Source organism: Manis javanica, chromosome 1 (assembly GCF_040802235.1).
Source record: "Manis javanica isolate MJ-LG chromosome 1, MJ_LKY, whole genome shotgun sequence".
Taxonomy (NCBI): Eukaryota; Metazoa; Chordata; class Mammalia; order Pholidota; family Manidae; genus Manis; species Manis javanica.
The window spans coordinates 81,759,768-81,767,266 of NC_133156.1; the positions used below are offsets into that span (position 1 = coordinate 81,759,768).

A 7,499-nucleotide genomic window follows, 5' to 3' on the forward strand; every position below is an offset into this window, starting at 1 on the left:
TTTCCCCCCAACTTCCACCCCGCCCAGTGGTTTGACAGCCTTGCTGGGGCGGGGAACAGGGGGCGGGTAACTACTGCTACATCCCGGGGCTGACTTCCAACTCCGGACGGTCCCATTCACAGGGGCCCCTCAACGTCTCTGGCCGAGGAAGGAGGGAAAGGGAGCTCCCTCTCTCGGCGGAGCTAAGCCCCCTACACACACGCGCGCGCGCGCGCCCGCGCGCCCGCGCACACACACATACACACACACGTGCCCACAGTCCACTCGGAAATCAGCCTACAGCCCTGCGGCGCGAGGCCTTGCTCCCTATGTAGCCTCCCGGCCTCTGCGACTTACTTTACAGCACATGTCCGAAGGCGCAAAAAGGAGAGCGGAAAGTTCGGCGAAATTACATTGCCTTCCTCCTGCGCCCCGCGCCCAGTTCAGCCCTTCTCACCCCCGCGATCCAAACTTTATTCTGTCCCTCTGGCCCGCTGACTCCCCAGGACCCTGAGGTCCCCAGACACAGGGCCCCAGTTGCGCTTCCTGTGATACGTATCGGCGCAACCCTACAACTGCGCTGCAGGCGAGGATCCTCAGTCCGGGTGTGAAACCAGAACCACGCCGGTTGTGCTCGAGATTTGGGAGAAGAAACGCCTTGGGTTCCCCAGCCCTTAAGGACAGAGTCCAGCACCGGCTAACAGCCTGTTACAAAGGGGGGAGGGCCCGCGACCGGCTAGAGGCCACCCCCAGGGCGGGGATCACCTCCGGGTTCCCGCTCGGAGCTGCTCGTAATTCGGGCTTCGGTCCTCGGGGGAAGAGTGCCTGTGAGGAAAGGAGACTTACGAAACCTTCAGATGCCCTCAGGAGGACCCGGGAGGAAGCGCCCAGGCGGACCTGTGGTCGGCGGAGTTTAGCTCAGCCACTGCCAGACGGCGGAACCCTGAGCCGGGCGGTGGGATTTTTTTGGGGCCTCGCCAGCTTCGGCGTTCTGCTGCGGTGTGCGAAACGGGGGAAGATAAAATGCAGGATTCTATATATTCAAAAAAGGGGTTTTCGGTCTGAATTGCCATGGTACATGTTTTGCTTTTGACGCACGCAGTGCCGGGACAATCTTTTTCAAAACAACTTCTGCACTAGTTCAGCTAACTGGTAAAGGAAGAGGGCAGGTCGTTTTATCCTCCTGGACTTTATTTTTATTTGTGAAAAGGATCTTTTGTATTTGTTATTAGTATTTATGAAGTGTTGTCTTTTTATTTGCCTGAGGGGTGTGAACTCAGAGGCATCTGCGCTGTTGCACACATTTGTTCTCTTGCTTTCCTCTTGTTAGCCAACTAAGCTGTCTTCTATTTCTTTTTTCTTTAAAGAAAAACAGGTCATAGCAGCACCGAGGAACTTCATTTACAGAAGCAAATTTCGACTCCTTTTCCTGACTGGCTGAAGGCCCCCGGAACTTTGAAGGCCCTGCTTTCCTCTAGGTTCAGAAACCGAAGGTCTGGAAACTCGCTTCGCCAACCCTTTCCATAACATCTCCCTCCCTCGCCAAAAAGAACGGTAAAAAGAATTTGTGTGTGTGTTTTCAAAGCGCATTGGGTTCAGATTTCAGATATATCAGAAGAGCTAATGCCCTTGCTCGACATCACTTGCTGAGGGCCCTTTCCCGCTTGGATTAGGGACTCGTGTCCTTCTCTGTTGCGGGTTTCAGAGGAGACACCAGTTTTCCGCGCAGGCATGATTTCTCGGCTACGAAGCCCCGAGTGCAGACTCGCCAGAGCTGCATATCCCCTAGTGTCCACTAGAGGTCACTGGCCCCTCGCGGCTTGCCGCACGGCCGGCAGCCCCCCACTCGCTGAGCTCAAATTAGCCGCGCGTTAATTAACTCCCGAGTCCATCAAGGCGCGTTCCTCCGAACAGTACTCCAGCAGGGCTTATATAGGGAACCCAAACCCAGCCAAAGCAAACCTCCCCAAACACAACACTTCCAGCATGTCCAAAATGGGAGACAGGCGCCTGAGTAACCCGGGGCAAGGTATAGTGCCATCGCGCTTTAACTTCTGTTTGTGGGGCTTGCTAATTGCTGTGAAGATAGCATTTTTTTTCTGCGAGCGCAGGTTCGGTGGGGCCCGGCTCTGAGCTCCAGCTTTCTGAGGCTGGACGGAGCGCGTTCTGGTCCCTCCAGCACACTGCTCCTCGGGGCGGATTTCTCCAACTCTGTAGCCACGGGGAAAAGGGGGTCAGGTCCACACCTTCCTAGGCGCACACGAATGTGAGAGAATATTTATTAAGGTGCGAAGTACAAAAAAAAATGCCCAGATGCCTTTGAAATTAGTACGGGACAGTAATAGAAACGACGACGTTTCTCGTGCCTGTGGATTTGGTCTGGGCAAGGGGGAAAAGGGGCTGGGGTGGAGAAGGACGCCAAGAAATTGACTCTGGTGGTCTTAACACGCGAGGAAGGGGGCGCCTGCAATGTCCCCTGAAGGTCCCTGCCTTTTGCTGAGTGCGCGTGGTTTGTTTTGTTTTGTTTTGTTTTGTTTTGTTTTGTTTTGTTTTAAAGATCCACACTGAGCTTGAGATCTAGCTTTATTTTTTTTTTTCAACCAAAGTCTAAAAAGTATTTTCCACTACGGACTGGGGAGACTGAGTCATTTCTCCAGGGCCTCCATTAAACCCCTAGTAACTGCATGAAACGAAGCCTGGGTTTGTTCCAACAGTGCTGTCCCAAGTTCATGTTCTTTGTAAGCCACCTGACAAGTGATACGATGTCTTGGCGGGTGGAAAGGTCACCGGAGGAGCTCGTAACTCTTTTGGAGAAAAATCTTGGAAACATTAATATGGGTTCTGAAAGAGCAGTGTACCCGGTCCGAGGTCCTTCGCCTTAGCCGGGAAGCTGGAGATGGTGGATATCCTAGCAGTTTGGGGACTGGCCTTTTTTCACGGATTATTTTGAAGACCCCAAAGATCTAGACATTCAAGTCTTTTGGGCGGGCTTCAGTGCGTTAATAACCCACCATTTGCCCGACCTGCTCAGTTGCAGGCAAAAGATACCTGCCGGGACCTTATTGCAGGATTGGGCTTCTCTTAGGTGGTTCAATGATCGTGAATGAAGCCACTGTCCACCTTCGGGGCAAAGGGCATCATATCAGGGCACGCCGTGGGTACCTCCAAGGTTGAAGTCAATAGCACCCAGGAGGAGGGCCAAGGCCAGAGCGAGAGCTCCCTGAGGCCGCGCAGCAGGTGAGTAGCCCGCCCTTAAAGAAGCCGGAAAGGGGCGCCCCAGGGAGCCCACCCCAGCCTGGGGCGGCGAAGGGTGTCGGATGTCCCCTGAGAGGACTCTCAAATCTCGAAATCGAGGCTTTGATTTTTTCCGTCCCCAAGGTATTGGGGAACCACCCTTGAAGCCTCCCCTCCTGGATCCATCCCTCCCACCTTGTCCCCGGTCCGAGGCGCTGCCCTCCAGTCCGAAATTCGTTCCTCTTCCCCTTGGCCTTTGGCCCTGGCGCCGCGGAGCCAGCGCTCCAGGCCTGAGCCGCTGCCAGAATCCGACCCAGCTCTAGCGCCCGCACAGGTGTCAGCTTGAGCTGGCATTATGTAATCGATTTGGCAACCCGGGCTCTTACCAAAGGGAATTAAGGAGGGTGGGGTTTTCTCTTTTCTTTTTCTGTTCACTACATCTGGTGTCAGGTGTACCTGATCCGCGGCAGCAGGTGTGTTTTGCAGGAAAATACCAAGCGAGATGGCCGCCCAGGTCAAAGAGATCGTGGAGAGGTACTTGAACAGGCCTGCGGGCCCTGGGACAAACCTCCAGAGTCCCACCCCACCCCCGAGTCGCTCACCTGAGGTCTTCCGCCGCGGCCGCGGGTGGCCTAAAGTCCAGGCGCCAGGGGCGTGGAGGGGGCCGACCACATTCGCTCTCTTTTCTGGCCAGAGTCCCTCTGGTAGAAACTACAAGGTCCCACCCCATGATTATTTGCCTTTTATTAACCTACCAATCCCCCTGCTAATGTGGCTAAGTGTGAATTAAGACTCAATAGCCAGAGATTCTAGGTAAAAGACCTCTGCAGGCGACATGGAACCCCGCCTTCATCTTGGTAGCTTTACCTGAGAGCCCTCTGGGCTGGCACAGGTCTCAAAGTCTCAAAATCAGCCAGAGACGGTCGGTTCATGACCCTTTCTAAGATACAAGACCACGGGGACTTTTGCCCAGTTAAAATGTTTAACTTTTGCCAGTTTTGGTAAGCCGTAGAGGAGGATTTCATGTATTGTCTCCCTCCATTTTATTTGGGAGAAACGAAAGAAAATTTAGGAATAGTAGCATCTCTGTCTCTAAACCTTCAGCCTATACTTGTGGAGACCAACTAGTTGCCTTCAAGGAATTCCGCGCTAAGGGCTGGGTTTGAACCGTTACAGACCTAAGGATGGGTTTGAACCTTAAAGAACCAAATCCTCCATTGTGGGTAATGGGCTTAATTTTGAATAATAAAATAGGGAATAAGGTCTAAGCGACCAACTCGAAGGCTATTTGCATCTCCCCGTTTAGTCGAGAAAGGACTAATTCATGTCATCAAAGATGATATAAAAGTTAAAAGCAAAGGCTCAGAGAGTCATGACAGTAACTGTGACGTCATGGCCAGAGGCTAGGTGTTCAAGTGGTTATTTCCAGAAGATCTGGGCATATCTCCCAACTCCTTAATTCAGACTGACGAATTCAGCTGAAAACTCACAGTTAATAAAGACTCCAGTTGCAGCTACACAAATAAAAACGTGTCTCTCTCTGAAGCAGCTTTCATTTACAGACATAAAACTTCCAGGTGAAGCTGGCAGACCCTTTACACGGTTATTTACATGACCAGAAGTGCCCGTGTACCTCTCTGTTAATTGTAGCACAACCCCAGCAGTGAGTTCTTACAAATAAGTTTTTTTTTTAATCTGGTAAAAGATAAGATAAGCAGGGAGAAGAGTAGGAGATGCAGGGGAAATTATTTAACAAAGTTTAAACTAGCCCCCCTTAAAATGTCATGGCCAAAACTTTACTAGTGAACTCCTACTTGCCTTGGTGCTGTGGAAACCATTGCTTATCATCACAGGAGATCTCAGCAAAAACAAAAAAAACAAAAAAATGTGTATCAGGAAGCAGCACCTTCCCACCCACCCCCCTTTTGAAACCCACTGGAGTTTCTTCAAGAATTCCACTTTCTGGATCTCATGTGTCAGCTGAAGATCCTGTGGTGATCTGGGTAGGAACCAGACCTGACATGCAGCCATCTGTTCCTGGGAGGAACTTGGAAATGTAACTATATTTTTAGCTAAAAAGACAAAAAATGATTTTGCCCAGAATCAGGCTGTGTGTTCAAGTGGCCTTTCCTGTCTAATCACGTGGTACTTAAAGGATTGATAAAGCAAACTCCTGAGTTCATTCACCACTGAACCAGTTTCTATTTGGAGGTTTTTCTTGAGTCTCATAAAAGGTCCCAAATCTTTGAAAGGTACATCATTGGAGCATCAGTGGTTTCTTGCTGTCTAATTCAAGCCTTTGAGGGCATTTTGCTAGTAAGGAAGAAAAAAAATCTCTGAGGTTGTAAATGATTTAAAAGGAAAGAAAAAAGGAATGTAATTTATAAAGTTGACTGCTTAAAATATAAAAAAGTTTTGCAAACTGCTAAGCCATACTTAAATATAACCCAAAGTTTTTTTGTTCTCCTCTATCCATCAGATAGTCAAATACTTAATTTTATGTGAATTGTTCTGTACCTCAAAGCTGTGCCTTATTGAGCTCCCTCCCTCTCCTCCAGAGAACCCAGCTCTGAAGCCCCATTAGAAATAAACTGCCTAATAGCCCAAAGGAAAAACAAATCCTCTAAAATGGCATTCAATAAGTAGAGAAGTTTAATTATTAAGCAATTGTTAAATAATGAAAAATGAGTTCTGTCTTCTTCATGCCTTTGTACTATAGTCTGAACATTGCCCTTATACAAATACCACTTCTAAACATGTCATCATCCTCAGAAACCGAGCCTCAACCTCAAGGACTGAGGTGTGGTTATGCATGTAGTGTGCACTCCTGGCACATGCAGCCCCCAGGGCAGGCCAGGCTGGGCTCTGCGTGCTTCTTCTGTCCTCTCCTATCACCACTCTTCCACAAGAATGTTTAAAACTCCACTTTGGATTGGTAAAAGATGTTTCTTATTTAATAGATTGCACACCGACTTGTTTTGCTGAAAAGAAATACTTTTATTTGCCTACAATTAACAATTTTTAAATAACAACTGATTTGTTCCATTTACCTTCAAAACTATGGTGGGCACAACCTAACAACATTTTAGCATCCTTATTCTAGAACAAGACTTGGCAAGTATAGGTTCTAAAACAAGCCAAATATTTAACAATTTCATATTCACAGGCTTTTTAATACCACAGGATAGGACTGTCAGTCTTTAGCAATAATAATCCCTTAAGTAAATACACAAATGCATTATTCACCAAACCATCCAGTGGTTTCACTGGAGTGGGAGAAGGAAGATGGTTATTGTGACATCGTTGCTATTATTTAAATTAAACTGTTGTGAAAGAATATACTTGTTAATAAAACCTCCCCACCCCTCAAGATTTCCCTTCCCCCTCTGGCATTTTTTGACATGCCATCCACAGTAAATGTAAGCAGAATTATGTCGATCCTGGTACCTACTGTGTATAATGTTGCACCTACAGGTCAGCAAGGAAATGCAGAGGAAAATTATATATAAGGATAGTTGTTTGAGAAAAACATACTTTTTTATTACTTTAGGGTGCTGGAGTTCAAACTTTTTATAAATGAGTATGTATGTGTACACAGAGTTCTATAAATTCTTGTGCACACCCTCTGTAGTAGTATCCCCGTGTTTGTACATTAAAAGCTGCCATGTAATCTGTCCATGGGGCTGGCCTAACGCATTTATAGAGAACTAATGGGTCGTCTATGCCGAAAAGCATGCTCCTATTTTTTAATCCCATCATGTAATGAATTGTTTTTTACCGGTCTGAGGCTTCCACCTTTACCCATCGTGGATGCCCTTGTTCAAGAAAACCATTTCAATCACTTTTGGTTCCTGACCATTACTACTATGTACCTCCTTTCTCTGAAACTATTCTTTATTTGTAGAGCTTATTTTCGTATTTAATAATAAGAATAAACGGCCCTTGCTGTATAGAGACTCAGTTGAAACGATCCGGGTGACCTCTCGCCTCGGTCCTTGCTGCGTAATGTAACAATCTCAAATACTGTATATGATCGGACTTGGTCATCGGCTCCAAGCTACAGGAGACCGAAGCTACTTTTTCGTGCCGACATTTCACCTTGGAGTGTGCGCGGTACACACACACACACACACACACACGCACACGCACACGCACACGCACATGCACACGCACACGCACACACCTCCATAAAAACAAGCTGAAGGAGTGCCCTAAATGAACTGAGACGCGCGGCTAAGGCTGAGCGCGGGCGGTGAGAAAACTGCCGGGTAAGCGGCACTAGCACC

General features: G+C 48.2%; 1 long non-coding RNA gene across 2 annotated transcripts; it reads left to right on the top strand.

The window, feature by feature from the left end:
• The first annotated feature begins 463 nt into the window (after positions 1 to 463).
• On the top strand, positions 464 to 7,294 carry LOC108393031 (uncharacterized). 2 transcript variants are annotated; one of them, XR_001852171.3, is made up of 4 exons: positions 464 to 1,131; positions 1,347 to 1,533; positions 3,065 to 3,216; positions 3,664 to 7,294. It is a non-coding gene; the product is annotated as an uncharacterized lncRNA (long non-coding RNA). The 2 variants fall into 2 exon arrangements; XR_001852172.3 differs by having other exon boundaries at positions 464 to 1,053.
• Positions 7,295 to 7,499: the final 205 nt, after the last annotated feature.